This window comes from Protopterus annectens, chromosome 1.part0, assembly GCF_019279795.1.
Source record: "Protopterus annectens isolate FY-2018-M chromosome 1.part0, PAN1.0, whole genome shotgun sequence".
Lineage (NCBI taxonomy): Eukaryota > Metazoa > Chordata > Ceratodontiformes > Protopteridae > Protopterus > Protopterus annectens.
This window is the reverse complement of record NC_056725.1, coordinates 522,983,751-523,000,896: the sequence shown is the minus strand read 5'-3', so window position 1 is coordinate 523,000,896 and position 17,146 is coordinate 522,983,751. Positions and strand designations below refer to the sequence as shown.

General features: G+C 40.7%; 1 protein-coding gene across 1 annotated transcript in view; it reads right to left on the bottom strand.

The window, feature by feature from the left end:
* Window positions 1–17,146, bottom strand: part of KLHDC3 (kelch domain containing 3) — a 1,708,415-nt gene that overhangs the window by 171,868 nt on the left and 1,519,401 nt on the right. The window lies entirely within an intron of this gene.

Here is a 17,146-nt window from a genome sequence, read left to right as displayed (position 1 = left end):
GTGATGTCTGCAGCTCTGACAGTACAGTGCTGCATCCACTGACACTACAGCACTGTGATGTCTACAGCTCTGACAGTACAGTACGGTGCTGCATCCCACTGACACTACAGCACTGTGACACCTACAGCTCTGATAGTACAGTGCTGCGTCCCACTGACACTACAGCATGGTGACATCTACAGCTCTGACAGTACAGCCCAGTGCTGTGTCCCACTGACACTACAGCACGGTGATGTCTACAGCTCTGACAGTACGGTGCTGCGACCCACTGACAATACAGCATGATGACATCTACAGCTCTGAACGTACAGTGCTGCATCCCACGGACACTACAGCACAGTGACATCTACAGCTCTAGCAGTACAGTGCTGCATCCCACTGACACTACAGCACTGTGATGTCTACAGCTCTGACAGTACAGTACGGTGCTACATCCCACTGACACTACAGCACTGTGATGTCTACAGCTCTGACAGTACATTACAGTACTGCATCCCACTGACACTACAGCACTGTGATGTCTACAGCTCTGACAGTAGAGTACGGTGCTGCATCCCACTGACACTACAGCATGGTGACATCTACAGCTCTGACAGTACAGTGCTGCATCCCACTGACACTACAGGATGGTGACATCTACAGCTCTGACAGTACATTACAGTGCTGCATCCCACTGACACTACAGGATGGTGACATCTACAGCTCTGACAGTACATTACAGTGCTGCATCCCACTGACACTACAGCACTGTGATGTCTACAGCTCTGACAGTACATTACAGTGCTGTATCCCACTGACACTACAGCACTGTGATGTCTACAGCTCTGACAGTAGAGTACGGTGCTGCATCCCACTGACACTACAGCATGGTGACATCTACAGCTCTGACAGTACAGTGCTGCATCCCACTGACACTACAGGATGGTGACATCTACAGCTCTGACAGTACATTACAGTGCTGCATCCCACTGACACTACAGGATGGTGACATCTACAGCTCTGACAGTACATTACAGTGCTGCATCCCACTGACACTACAGCACTGTGATGTCTACAGCTCTGACAGTACATTACAGTGCTGTATCCCACTGACACTACAGCACAGGGATGAATAGTTCCGACTGACGCATCCAGCTCAACTTGGTCCCCAATCTCTGAATTCTACTACAAAACATTTGCTCATACAACACTGGTAACAGTAAATATGCATAAATCTGAACTGATGTATTGCTCCAGAACTCATGCTATGAAAATTGCAAATTGCATCTCTACATCTTTAGGAAAAGCAATGCATGCAAAAATTTAGGCCCCCAAAAAACTCAAACTATTCCTTCTTGGCCAGAAGCATGGCATCTGTCTGTCCTACTGTCTTCCAAGCTTCACTTAGTGGCCCTGTGCAACCGATTAGCTGGAATAAAGTGACAAATTAAAGAACAATGGTGGAGGGTCTAGGTATTGTATAAAGATCCAAACATCACATGCTGTGGCACACCTGAGCAGAGATCTTGTCGGTTATGAGTATGTGAGTCATGCTCACACAAGGAAGCATGTCTGCAGATGTAATGCACACATGACGATTGCATTCTTCAGGCTAATGGGGAGGTGGGGAACTGGCATTCAATGTATTAGGGTTGCAGGATTCCTCTACTTGTCTCTCTCTCTCTCACGCACTGGCAATCAGTTTACTGTCATGTCCTTTACCTTATCAGAAATGTCACATTTTCAAACATGAAAATCTCATCTGAAAAGTGTCTGATGATCACGGTTGGCATCAAATGGGAAAGAAGAAATCAAGACTAGAAAACTGCTGGAAAATGGCAGTCGATAAGGTGAACCAAACTAGAAAGTCAAAAATGTTTTAATAAATAACAACCAGGACTCATTCTGGGTACCTTGCCAGTGTGGTCACAGGTACTGTTTCAGAAGTTTAGATCAAGAAAGCACTAATATAACAACACTGCTAAACACAGCAACTCCAAAGGGAAGAGCTTAAAACATCAGTACAGAAACAGTATTTTATGAAGCATGCAGTTAAGTGAAACATCTACCAATGGAGCTACCACCAACTGTAACGGGAAATACACGAAAGGTAAAAGTTAAAATGCGTATGGACTTCAAAGATGTATACTTAGAAGCCTTTATGTGGACTACTCAGTACTGAGAGGCCTCTTAAAAACAAGACCGAACATACTTTCCATCTAAGCAATAAATGTGATCGGCACTGAAGCAAGCCTATGCTAAACTATTAATAAAAAAAAAAAGGCAGTAAAATATGACTCCAAACAGATGCAATCTCACTGACTATGCATACAGTACACACACAGATACCAGGGATAAGTCATCAGTAACTGTCCTACAAAAACTTAGTATAGTCTTAACTTGTGCACTAAAAACTCATCCAAAGGAGAAAGGTCACATACCTCCTAAAAATGCATAAGAAAAGCAACACTGTAGAGAGTTGTGCTTGGTAAGTACTGATCTGCTGTGTGGGACCAAATTTAATTTTGAAAACTAAATCCAAAACTGGAAGTGTAAATAAAAAGTAATATAACTTACTGGAGTTGACTTACAGATATTCTGTAAAAATAATGATGAAATATGTAGGGATACAATGTGAACTGGAAACAGGTGAACAACTTTTATGATGCAAAAAGCAGAACTGAAAGAAGAGCTCAGTGATAAATGATACCATTTGCTAGAAGACGCAGCTTTTTTTTCCCCTTTACATCTACCAATGACAAGGTCCTACTGTTAATTACTCTGAATACTTACAACACATAATCCACTCCGCAGTTTTATAAACCTTGCATATAAATGATCCACTAAATCCCTACTGGGGTTGAGGTTGTGGAATACAAAACCTATATTATCTGTAGTATGGCAATGCTCTGCTTAACTCCCAACTAGGATATGCAAGAATGTAAAGTGGTGGTGCTAAATGTATGTTTCCTTATGCCTGCCTATCTAAAAGGTGGATGCCTTCACTGGACTGTTACACATTTGTCCATCACTCCAGATGCACTTCTCATTAACTACAGCAGCCCTGTGGCACTGAGGCCCACATCTTCCCTGAAATGGAACAGCAAACCATCAACCGCTTGATGCCACTTCACCTGGTATTCCCTCCTGCTTTCTGGATCATGTATTGAATCCAGATTACCAACAATGCAGTCAAGTTAAAACAACCATATCAGTGGATGGGCATCAATGGTCATCCATTTAATAGGCCTCTCCTCCCTTCCAAATGTTAACTCAAAACTGCCAAACTAACATCCAGCTCTGTTTCACAGAGGGTTAAAAAAAACTCTGACTGAAGAGCCAGGTTGGAAGGGGGGGGGTGTGGACAGGAGACAGTAAGTGGCATATGTGAGCTCACTTATTCTATGGGCAGGATGAGATGCTGTGGCTCCTGGTAAGTCAAGCACTCGGGTGCAAGCACAGACTGACCCGGCATGGTAGGTGCAGGTCTGGCTTTCCCAGGCTGGTAGCAGTACCTCTAAAGAGGCGTTTGTGTATCTGTGTACATTTACAGATCAGGGAATGATGCTAAGAGCCCCATGGTGATTAGATGCCTTTGTCAGCCAGCAAAGGGGAGGGAGGGGATTATGGCAGGACTAGGGGCAAGGGGAAATTTCTCCATTACTTTTGACCAAGGAAGAATTAGGATGCTAACTGGGGTCAGTGCATGCCAGCTAGGGCTAGAAAGAACACAATCAGTCTGAGTCTTGGCTAGTGGTAACCTAGACATGACAGGCTGATGGAGCAGGTACCCTAGTCACAGTCAAAGCTAGGAGGATAGGTCTCCTATTAGCCAAGGTGATCAGCATATACCTCCAGTACATGCAACCATGTTGTTGGGGAAGGGTCTATATCACATCAGGGAATGCTAAAAATAGCGAACGCTGATACATCGAACTTCAAAGTCCGAAAGCTGAAACCAGCGAAGGAATGGATAAGCAAATTTTTTCCTAGGGAAAAAAATTGCTGGGCTGTTCTCCGGGCTTTGCTGTTTTCTCCACTGTGGTACGATCTTGGAGTTGGTATATTTAAGTTGGGGGTATGTGGGGGGTGAAGGTCCCCACTTAATTTTGACTGTATACTCTTTTGTTTTGTTTTTTTTTTGGATCAGCGAATTTTTCTCCCTGGGAAAAAAATTGCTGATCTGTTCCTTTGTTGTTTTCAGATTTCTGGCATTTGAGTTTGACATAACAGAGTTCATTATTTTTAACATTCGCTGTTATGATATAGACCCGTTGGGGAACAGGAGGCACAAAGCCCCGTACGGATTCCCTGAATAGCAGCCTACTATATCTAAATCTTGCCATAATTATTGATGTAATTCCACAGTAAGAGAAAAATGCTCTGTTTCTGACCGGCTAAGCATGATGGTCAGCAGTCACAGACAAAACTGAGAAGCTAACAGCAATGTTCAGAGTAGTAATACATTTATCCACAAATAAAACAGTCCTGCAAACACTAGAACCAGAGATCGGAGCCGACTTCAGCAAATAAGTAAATTATGCTGGACAGACAGATTTGTCAAGCAGTAACTACTACTACTACTACTACTGTAGAACAACCTTTCTCTCCAGATCAGGCAACGTACCAAATAATTACCTTCCTTTAAGAAGGACAAACTGTATGGGTGCTTATAAATTCATGACCGCAACATAAAATTCTGCAAGAACGGCAGGTGCCAAGGCTCAAATAGTAAAAGCAGTCACAAAAAAGCCAGCATCCAGCTGGAAATGGAAAAGTTTAATGTGTGACAACACAGAACATAAAGAACAAACCGGTTTCGGCCCAATGGCCTTTTTCAATGTATAATTCAGTCTGTGGTCGACCACTTAATTTTATATAAAGCCAGAAACATTGATTAATCATTAATTAAACAATTATAAGTGTTCATTTAGACCAGGTGGAAATAATCTCCCTAGGTTTTACAATCCATGATTTTTCTTTTTTTATTTAACAACTTATGCCAACCTGTTTTGAAAGATCTATGGCCCATAATCCTATCAATAATGATAAATTTGAAAGTAGCGGTCTTATGTAAAATGGTATGTTTGTACAAAGCGTTGGTCAAATATTTATTTCTAATATTACTAAGATGTTCTGAGATACGAATTTTAATGGATCTAGAAGTTTAGACAACATAAAAAGCTGAAAATTAACAGATTGCAAGGTAAATGGCCCAATCACTGCTGCAATTAGCAAAGACATTAATAGAGAAAACTTTTGGAGTGTTTTTACTGCACAATTCCTCAAACACAAGAGGTTGTATTTCAGAGATCACCCATACATTGTTTCACATTTAAGTGTGTTTTGCAGGTTAACTTGCACATACAGAGGCTGTGGGGATGAAACTCACATGAGATGTGGCTTGCCTGCATCCTATATAACCATCATATCATGTCTCAACAAAGACATAGATGATCAGATGCACAAAAGAATGAATGCGTGTCAGACAGGAAAACAAGCATGTAACCTGCTTTGGGCTTATTGAACTCTCTTCTCTCAACCATCATTTTTTTTTTAAATTAAGGTGCTTGTAAGCTCAAGTTTGCTTCTGATGGGTATGACCCAAAGCTCTGCACAATCTAGAAACAAAAGTTTTTTTTATGAAGGAAAGAGTGTAGAGCTGTTGAACAGCTAGTGGCCAGTGATGATGGACACAGTGGTCTAAGTGCTTGACAGTTTTTAGTTAGAAGTGACCATATTCTAGGCTCTTCAGAAAACAATGTAATCTGTACCATCCATTTGTGATACAGACAAAAGTTTAAAAGTATGAACAAGGGTGGTAAAATGATGGAAGCAACTGTGACAAGGTTGCAACACTGGAATGCCACAACCCATGTGGCAATGCCACTGTGAACCAAGGTGCAATGCTGGCTGATCTTGTCAGAGAAGGGATCCCACAAGAACCTGCAACTTGGAAGGCTTGGCATTATGGTGGAAAGCACTGAGCTGTACATCTAGGAATCATGCAGAGCAGGACAGTCTCTAAAATAGCACAGTCTAAGAGACGTTTCTTACTTTATGCCAAAACAAGTGTTTCACAAATGTAAGGATACTTCTTCTGCAGCTTACATCATCTGCACAGTTTAAAAGTCTCATAATGCAAAGGTGTACATTCAATGATTTCTAAGAAGTGACTGTTAACTGAAACACAACACTTACTAGTTTCACTACATTTTCCTACACACACACACACACACACACAAGTTATCATTCATTCATTTTTCAGCACATTCTTCTTTACACTCTTCAGAGATATAATGGAGCCCACTCTATCCTTAAAAACAATGGGATTTAGGCACAAAAACTGTCCTGGATAAGATACAAGCTCATCTCATGATGTAAATGCCAGTTGCATACACAAATTCCCACCAATACAAGACATTTGAAGGCTCACTAATTCACCTATAAGCATGTCTTGATATGTGAGAAACCCCCTGAGAAAACCCACAAAGACCAAGGGAAGACATTTCCACAGATACTGGCAAGGACCCAAAAGTAGACAGCTAAGTACTGAAGCAGTAATGCTAACCCCACTGCACCACTTTGCTACCCTACCTCCTTTGAAACAGATGCTCATATATGCATCTTTACTACTATAACAGGAAATGCATCCCTCTTGCACAACAATTATTCATCAATTCAGATTTTTTTTTTTTTCATCTTGCACAAAGTATGGTCTCCACTCCATAGATACAATTCAACATCTCAACATTTTCACTGCAGTTAACATGCTGCTTCCTAACTGGAGATACTTGCACGGACCATGCTCAACTGTTGTGCACAACAAGTATTCTTGAACTTGAAAATCAAACCACCAACCATACCTCCCCATCTGTGAAAATGACAGACTCCGTCATTTCTCTCAGTCCAGATAAACCCTTCAACCCTTGTAGTCTATCAGATACTGTCCATATCCACAGACCATCATTCTATTCTGATCAGTGTACCTTCCCTTTACCAGTATACCTTCATTTACAAATGAACATTCATGAAGAGACTATCTCTTGTGACTCAACCTACGCAACTTTAAATGATTTATGTTCCCCTACTTTGTGTCATCTTAAAGGTGTTCCCATTTTTGTTCTGGCGTATTGTAATTTTTGTATAGTTCACAGACACTTCCCTAGGCTATTGATTTGAGAGGATCTTAAGACTACTTTTACATTCCCATTTTTTTCTAGTTCTTATATTTTTTATAATAACAACCCAGAGGGTACAGACACTTACTTATTTCCCCTATCCATGAGGGACATGGGTGCTAAACTGTTGGTGAACTTACAGTTTCCTAGTCCATCATCCAAAGTGTACTTGACTAGAGTAAGAGAAGTGCTTCACTTTATGTAGAGTGGAAGAGGTTCCACAGAACTGGTATTCTCTGATATATACCTGTACTTCCAGGGTGTCATATTAGTGCTGCAAAAGAGAATGAAATCCCTTGAGTGGATGTTTACACTACTACTATTGGGTTTGCGAATGTGCAGCAGATCTCACAGGATACAGTCAAGTGAGGATCTGTATGCAAGACAGAGTTTGATTGTTTTTAGCATGTATGATACTAAAAAGAGGGCCAGGGCTTTTCAGACGGTCTGCTTAGGTTTTCATGATTTAGGTTTTCATGATTTACCCCCCCCCTTTTTTTTTAATTAAGGGTAAAATTGTTTGGACAGGTACATACTGAAAGGGGCATTATATTCAGTAATTGTCTGAATGAGAGCAGAGTACATTTGCATGATCACATCTCTTAACCTGAATGCCATACCTTTACATGAAGGACTTCCTTACAATAGTGGATATGTGGTAATCAAAGGACAGTTTGCTGTCCTCACAGGTTCCCAGATCCCGACTATGTGATCAGTTTTCGGGGGGTGTTGTCAATGTGATCGTTACAAAGCTGGTCATGCCTGCTGAAGGATACTATTATACATTTCTCGGCATTTATGTTCCATCTATGGCCTAGGCAAGCCATTAATTTGCCAAAGACCCTCTTGACATCACTAATGATGGGTCTTTCTGTGGAGGTGTAAATGCCCACTCTAATATCCTGGGTTCTACTTGTAAGCCAATGTGTTACTCAAAGAGTTACATAAGGATTTACATTTAGCTGGGAGAGTGTATCCATGATACTAGAGACTGGGATGGTGTAAAATATCTTGATGAGATCTAGATATGCAGCATGCACTGATCTGACCTCATCCATTGCCTCCATAACCTTCACGAAAAATTAACCACATTAAAAGGTAGGTTCTGCCCTCGATAAACCTGAACTGTCTTGGATCAAGGGTTTGTAGGTTGCCTATGTCATTTACTAATTCCATAATGACCCTTTCCCATAGCCTTACAGGATAAGACTTGACAGGCTTATGTCTCTTTGATGACCCAGGTTGATAAACTCCCCACATTTAAGCAAGGGGATGACTTTTGCTGTCCTCCACTCAATGGGCGCAAGGCCTGTTTGGAGGCTGATATTAAAGAAACTCTTCAGAGAGGTCTGAAAGGTCCTGTTTCAGACTGACAAGCAGCCCAGTATGTTATCGTCCCCATGGAAGCAGTGTTCTTGGCCTTGGAGAGTGTTTTGAGAACTTGTTCTTGGGAAATTTGAGGGGGGTGTAGATGCAGGTATGAGATCTGAGAATAGAGGAGGGGAGAGGGGGTGAAATCAGAGCTAGTGGATTGGCTATATCCTCTGGGTGCAGTGTGGCTATTTTTACCTCCTATCTGGTCTTTGTTGATTTGATCAGCATAGAGAGTTTTCTCTTTAGTTTAATAAGAGCACTTTTAGCATCTTGAGAGTTAATTTTTTTTTTGTTTTTTGAGTGAAATCTTTTATTACAGAGTCTGTTGATATCTGGGCTCCATCACTGGAGTTTATTCTTAAATTTTGCATTTCATTTGCTTTGGAGGGGGCAGATGCCTCTCTGTAGCTATTTGCATGTGCATACAAGTTGGCGGCAAAGGTTTCCACACAAACAATGGGTCATCAGGTCTGAGGGCTTTTTAATATGCTCAGGTCATCAGTCAGTTTTTAATAATTAGTTATTATTTGAATAAAGAGTAACAGGATAATGCTCGCAGCTTCAGTCTTATGGTGAATGCAACTGATTTCTGGTCTGATCTGACCAAACAGGGAGTGACAATTGGTGGGAAGCAAAGCTGCCTCATGTTGGTAAGGACAAACTACAGGATTTTATCAACCCTGACTGGGGTGCATGTTTAACGGTCCAGAGAGTTTGTCTTGATGAAGTCCATGAATTTATGGGCATACATGTTTAAGGATGTACAAGTCTCACAGTTGAAGGGGTAGTTGAAGTCCCCAAGTAGAATGGTGCTGGCTTAATTCATTGGGATTCCATACTAGTTATGTAGAAGATATAGGCTGACAGGGACATAGAGGGTTGTCTTGTTACATTAGGTAACTTGTGGATAATTTAATAATACACAGTTCTGGGTTATGTATGTCGCACCATTTTTCCCGTCCTGTACAAACTACATTTGATTTGTCTGTTTATTTTCATTAAATGTGTAACCTCATGGCATTTTTCATTAATGGTAAAGCATTACAGAATGAAGTTCAGTACATAGTCCACTCGCTATCTTTTGAAAATCTCAAGACTGTTATTTTCTGGGGATATTACTTAAATACTGCCTTGCTCATTGTACCATCAGGATCAGTACAAGTGCATCAGGCATGCAGCCTGCAGTTTAGGGCTCCTGGTTACTAGGGGGTCTTCCATCTGTGACAACGACAAAGGGATCAGACTATGCATCAGATGTGATTTTATACATTATCTTTTGCATGAGACCTCTATCTGTACACTGCATAATTCCACATAACATTATACAGACCCTCTGTATCATTCCAACATAACTGTGTGTTGCTTTATGCAACCACATCAGCTACTTATTACTTCTTTTTCATACACAAAACTCGTCCCTTTCCAGGTTAGGTCAGCAAGCATAGGAACAACACTAGGTAAGAGAATACGGGGACCATAACATGTCTTAGCCACATATATCTTTAAGATGCACTTAAAGGTTCTTGCTACCCTTTACAAGCACTTAACAGTGCTCACCTCCTAAACTGAACAGGGCAGCACATGACAACCCTGGTACATATTTCTGTCTACCCGTCTAATCATAAAGACTCATCTTAAAGGTAGCCAAACAATTGAACTTATGTTCACATTTCCATACACTGCTTACAAGCTATTTGTATTGTGTGCATCCTGCTGTGCATTCACACTTACTGCATGAGTACAGCAGCTAATCTTGTTGAGGTTTGGATCCCAGGAAGGAAAGACAAAAGGTAAAAATGATATCAGTTCTCCAAACAACTAAAGAACAGAAGTACATTGATGCAGTACTCTGCTAAAAAGTATTTCATGATAAGTGGTTAACTGTAGAAATAATCTTAAAAATGAATAAGGTTCTAAGTTACATGGATCCTACCTTGTGAACTTCCACTAACAATAAACGAAGGTCATGTGACTGATATGGCTGAGAAGGATGACCCCATCAAGATCACCTAGACAGCAAGTGGAACACCATAGTGTTAGCTACACTAAGTGGCAGCTTATGATGCAAAGGACAACTTTTAGAATGATGTTACTTGTAGTCAAGCTTATTAAATTCATACTTCTTCATGTGACATCTCCATATCACCTATGTGCAGGCAGAAGTCATTTTAGAGAGTTGATTCCTTGACATGTTTCAAAAGGTGCTTAACTTACTGGTGTCCTGGATGATTTATGAGGAGGATATAGCAACTAACTGTAAAACATTTAGGAGCACAATCTGTCATCTGTTTTAAAAGTTCTGATTCAGCAATTCCTGGGCTGTTTACTTTTTGCTTCTATTAACAGCTGTATCACACAGTGTGTGTTTTTTAAAAGAAGATGGTGGGTGGGTAGCATCGAACAAAAGTATAACTTAATGAACATTTCTCCAGTCTTCAAGCTCAAAGTTATCAGCCACCATCTGCTTCCTGTTTATACTGGAGCAGGGTATCTTTAGGCCTGACCTACCACCTGCTCCAATAAGGAAGTGTCACTACAAGTGAACAGTGTAGATAAAACCACTGGAGTAAAAATCTTCAAAGTGGAGGTGCTTATACAGCTAGCATTAGAGCTATCAAGTGACCAAAATGTTAAACATACCATACAAAAAGCACTTTAATTGTCCAAAACAAAACCTTACTTTACTGTTGCTCCTTTTTTTCTGAATGTGCTGTTTGGGGTCATATAAAATAAATTGTATAATTCTTACCATGGAAATTAATGAATGTTTGTGTTGGAAGACAGTACAAGTAAAATGCTGAGATTTTCTGAATGGACAAGCCACTCACTTATTAAAACATTACTAAATAATCACTTTTAGTGAAGCTCTATAAAGCATTTTCAACCATGCTGTCACTAAAACACTAAATAGCAAAGACTTGTTCAATAAAAAAAAAAAAATCCTACTCTTGCCATGTACTCAGGGTAGCTTTCACAATGAAACAGACTAGCACAAAGTCACTCGACAGGAGACATGGGACAACAAAAAACATTTGCTATTCTGTCACCCTATCAATAAGAATGCTAATGCTCAACATTTTTTTTTTTTTTTTTTAACAAGAAGCATCTTTATTAAATTATCACTTATGACATAGGCAATTACTAATGTTCAAATATGGCACTCTGAACATGGCTTTGTTCCCTTTACCTATCAATAAAACAACATAACTACAGCAACAGTAGCTTTGGTGCTTAACACAACAAAATGGAATCTCTCCTGCAATGCTGAGACTCACAATGCAATGTCCTGAAATGTTCAAAAACTGCAGGAGAAACATGAGTATCAAACATGGCTTTTCTCCTTTAAATGTCTTTTTTGCAGAGGGCACTCCCCAGACATACACATGCAGTCAGCAAGATCAACCTTGGAGAGAAAGGAATATTTCAAGCCACGGTAATCTCAGATTTATCATACACAAGCCCTTATTTTCAGTGATTCAGTTTCCACATTCCAGGACTCTGCAATGGGAGTCTTGGCATTTCAAATGGTTACAAATAAAATGCCTTAATGCGTCTTGCAACAGCTAATACTTTAAGATACAACCCTGATTCAGAAATACACAAGTTATGTACAAAATATAATATAAAATGAAACGTAAACGAGCCTGACTACATTTCCATGCACTATCTGTTCTCTCTGTAGATTATTAATTCCAGGATACAATTTCAAACATTTTCCCCATTTAATACTATTAGTACTACCAGCAATGATTAAAAGTATGTTAACAGATACCTAGATGTTACAGCAATGACAAACATTCCATTGCAGCAGAAAGAATTATTCTGTACAAAGCATCTCAAAATATGTTTTTTGCACTCCTTTGGCCCCACTTTCTGTAAATCTGTAGCCCTCTCCCAGTCAATGAGCCTATTCCTTCCCAATCACTGGGGTGAAAGTCGACTGGTATTGGCCACAAGAGATAATTCGAGTGTGTTCTTGTTTTCTCTCTAGATGTGCCACCACACACCTGGTGAGGCATCCAGGAAGACTATGCAGTGGGCTGTCCTACTCCAAGCAGCTTGATCCCTCCCCCTCAAAGCATAATTGATTTCTCTGATGGAGACTGGGGAAACAACTAAACTGATCAGCCTGCTCCCAAATGTGGACAATCCCCTCCCACCCCCCATAAGAGGTGAGTGGGCTTCCACTCCCTGTCCAGCTCATCCTATGCCAGGGCCGTTAATAGAACCCTGGTCACCTGGGTCACAGCCAGGGCTCTATCCTTTTACACTAAGGAGACATACTGCCTCAACATATTAAAACATATCCATCCTCAGAACGTACTAACATTCAGAATATATCAAATACGTGACTCAGCAAGTTAAGTAATGAGACAGTAGTCTGAAAAAGGTCCATATGGTCCAGTTCTCTACTCTGGTTTAACATTAACTCAAGTCTTATGGTTTCTTATTGACCCTTAAATGGCTCTCTTGTACTATTTCAGCCAAGACCCATCTGTGCAAACTGATAACAGAGTTGGTCCCAATGGTCCAACCGATGCTTTTTAAGGGGAGACTTGGGAGAAGTGCAGTACCCACACACACAAATTTAGGATGGAACTACAGTAATGTATCAGTAAGGTTACCCAGTGCACTCAGTTTTGTTGCCATTCATAACATACAACAGATTTGGTAAAAATGATGCACTTGAAAATCAGCTGCCAAATGCAGAAAAAAACTGCATCAGTTATCAACAAAGTACTACATTTCAGAGAACTTGGGCCACAATACCACAACATAAAGTAGTGCACTGATGTTTACATTAAGTTGTAACATGCACACTATGTGCAATGCAATTGCAAGGTCCAATCAAAAAAGTCACTGACTGGGTGACTGAATAGAATATTAAACACATTACACACAGCTCAACTACTGGTAGTGCACATTTTGCAATCTTTGCATCTGTTTAGCACATTTACTTATGTGAACTACCACCACTGGTGCACATTTACAGTCATATAGGGCCTGTTGATTAAAAAGATGACATATATGCATTTCTGAGTAAGCAACTTAACAGCTTATCTGATTTCACTTAAGTTTATAAACTTTAGAAATAACAGTAGATTTCTGACCCTTCCCCAACCGATTTTGAGCAGACAACAATATTCCATTTCTTTTTTTTTTTTGGTACAACAAATACTATATTACAAACTACATTTTTGTTATTCTTGATATAAAGCTACTGCTAACGAGACATTCTTAAGTAATTTTCTGATACTCATTCACTTAGCTGTTAAACTGAGAAATAGGATTTCTATGAATTTTAAAGCTAGACCCAAGCCACATTTACATGTGTGCACCATTTTTTGGCTTTAGCACTGACTACGGGAGCCGGTTTAACAACATACAAAGGTGGATGTTCTTCCCCATTCCTAACCCCAATCTTACTAGCTTACACATCTTACAAAGCCATTCTGTGTGGTCCTACCATTGTCTATTCAGTGTAATGCTGTTATGCATTAACTAGTACTGTCTTAAAACTACAGTGAGTATGGCATGCATGTATAAAATCGTGGGCTACAATCAGATTTATGACCTTATGCCTGTTAATTTATTCCATCTTACACTTAAATATTAATTTGTGCTTAAAACTTCAACAATGTTTTTGAGGTCATTATTAACTAGGAAATACATTCCAATTATCTGCATATCAATCCCTATAAACCTGTTTCAACATTTTACAACTAAATTTTGCCTTTTAACCCCAAGTCAATTATCATGTGTTTGTTTCTGACGGCTTTATATACAGAGGACTAGATCTTTTTGAATTCTCAAGCATGTTCATCTGTAGGTACTAGGCTATCTGCCCAAGGGCCTACGTAAGCCTAGCCAGCAAGGTACCATAGTATGTTAGAGAATATACGTATGGTTTCCTATCTGAATGGCAGACAACAGGCTGTCCAATGGCAGGGAAATTTATCTACTCTACTACCCCTCACCCTTGGAGTTCCCCAAGGCTCTAACTTAGGACCTCTTCTATTTTCAATCTTTATTAATGACCTTTGCTCTGCCATTCCAGATGCTACATGCATACAATATGCAAATGATTCCACGTTGATCTGCTCAGCCTCTACCCCATCTGACCTGCTTACGCTATCCCAGAAAACATTTAACACAGTTGAGAAGTGTCGCTCATGCCGCTGTTTGCTCTTGAACCCTAAAAACATACTACTTTTCTCCCCCACTCACAGATCAACACCACTCTCCTTTACGATTTCCTCTAATAATGGAACTGTTAATTCCCCAGATAACCATGCTAAAGTCTTAGGGATAAAACTGTTGATAATAACCTTAAATTTGACGTGCATATCAATCAAACCATTAAAACCATTAATAAAAAAACTGGGCTCCCTATATAAAAATAAACTTTTCCTTACCCCACTAGCAAGGATTGCCATTGCCTGCACTCATCTTCGCTTCACCCTTTTCTATGCCTCCTCCATTTTCACTAACTTGAACAAATCTGAACTCTGCAAACTCTCAAGCTGTTACAATCACATTGCTAGATTTGCCACTGGCTCTACTTACAGAACTCACCACTGTCAAAACCTTAAACCTCTAGGATGCCTAGAATTGACTAGCTCACTTCATTACAATCAACTTGTAGCCCAACAAAATTCTTAACCAACTAGATAATACCCTGCACTTAAAAGCATTAATTATCCCCACAGGAATACGAGGCCACTGCGATCTTCTAACAAATTACTAATTCAAACACTCAAAAAGTGTAGTTGTGTACACTTACCATAAATGTAGATGTTCGAGTGTATTCACTGTTGCAGTCATTACATTTGGGTTATCTGCTTGCAGGTAGCCCTCAGTCGGCCTGATTAACAAGGTCTTGGGTCCTGCGTCGGTTGCTGTCCCTTCTTCCATGATGTCAGGGGTACAAAACATGCAGCCGATGCCATTACATCAGTTTTTCTTGCCCCAGATGTCAGGTGCCCCCCCTAATGAGACGCAATTAAATATAAAAGTACATAGATATACCTCCAACAAAAAAGCAAATACATCAAAAAGGCTTTTAAGCATAGTAAAGGAAAGTAGAGATATAGCCAAAAGAAGTTAGGGGGCTGAAGGGAGGGTAACCAGGACTGCAACAGTGAATACACTTGAACATCTACATTTATGGTAAGTGTACACAACTGTACTATGTTCTTTATATTTCACTGTTGCAGTCATTACATTTGGGTAGATTCCCAAAGCTGTGGTTGGGAGGAGGAATTTAGATAGCATTAAGGCCAGCTATAAAGCCCTGCAAGACAGCAGCGGCAAAGCCAGCTCTGGATTTAGAGAAAATTGGCAAATGATAATGTTTGGTGAATGTATGTACAGAACTCCAGGTAGCAGCTTCTAGGATGTCCCTGGTAGGAACGCCTCTGAGAAAGGCTGTAGAGGTAGATGCAGCCCTGGTGGAGTGAGGTCTGGTCCCCTGGGGGATAGGTTTTCCATGGTGCTTATAGCAGAAATTAATGCAATGGCTTATCCATTTAGAAATGGGTTGCTTTGAAATGGCCTTCCCCTCTGCCCCTGCAGCAAATGCCACCAGCCGTTATTCAGATTTCCTTTGAGGTTTAGCCCTGTCCAAGTACAATCTAAATTGTCTGTGCACATCTAAGGAATGCAGTATTCATTCCCCTTTATTCTGTGGATTGGGAAAGAAAGTTGGCAAATGAATGGACTGATTAAGAGCCACATTGGATACCACCTTGGGCATGAAGGATGGATTGGTTCTGAGGGACACCCTGTCCGCATGAAAGATGATGAAAGGCTCCACTGCCATAGGGGCCTGTAATTCAGATACCCTTCTAGCTGAAGTGATTGCTAAAAGGAAAGCTGTTTTCCAAGAAATAAATTTTAAGTCTGCAGTAGCAGCTGGCTCGAAAGGAAGTAGAGCGAGTTTCTCCAAGACAAAGTTAAGGTCCCAGGCTGGGGTTGGAGCTCTCCTGGGTGGTCTCAAATTTTTGGCCCCTCTGAGGAACTGTTTGAGCAGTGGATGAGAGAAGAGGGGAGGTTCTGTGTTATAATGAGGTGAAATGGTTGAGGCGTGGATTTTAATGGAGGAAAAAGACAGGCCCTTGTGAAGCATCTCAGTTAAGTATTGGAAAATCTGAGGTAAATTGGGCGCTGCTGTGCTCATCCCTTGAGACTGGTTCCAGGCACAGAATCTTTTCCATTTTTCAGCAAAAGATTTTCTAGTACTAGGCCTCCTTGCCTCTAAACTGATATCCATCACAGGTTTGCTGAGGGATGGTAAAGGAGAGAGTAAGTAATTAGCCAGGCTGCAAGGTTCAGTGTTAGAAGCTGAGGGTGCAGAATCTGGTTCTTCTGCGGAGACAGCAGGGAAGGAGTCTGAGGCAGGTGCTATGGAGATAACCGTGACACACTGTGCAGAAGGGGGTACACCAGTGTTGGCATGGCCAGTCTAGTGCAATCAAAATCATCCTTGGTTTGTCCTGTTGGCTTTTTAGTAGTACTTTGGAGAGCAGAGGCGGGGGGGGGAGGCATAGACATAGGTTTTTCCAGCTGAAGGACAGAGCATCCACTTTCCAGGCTCGTTTGTGGGGAGTCCT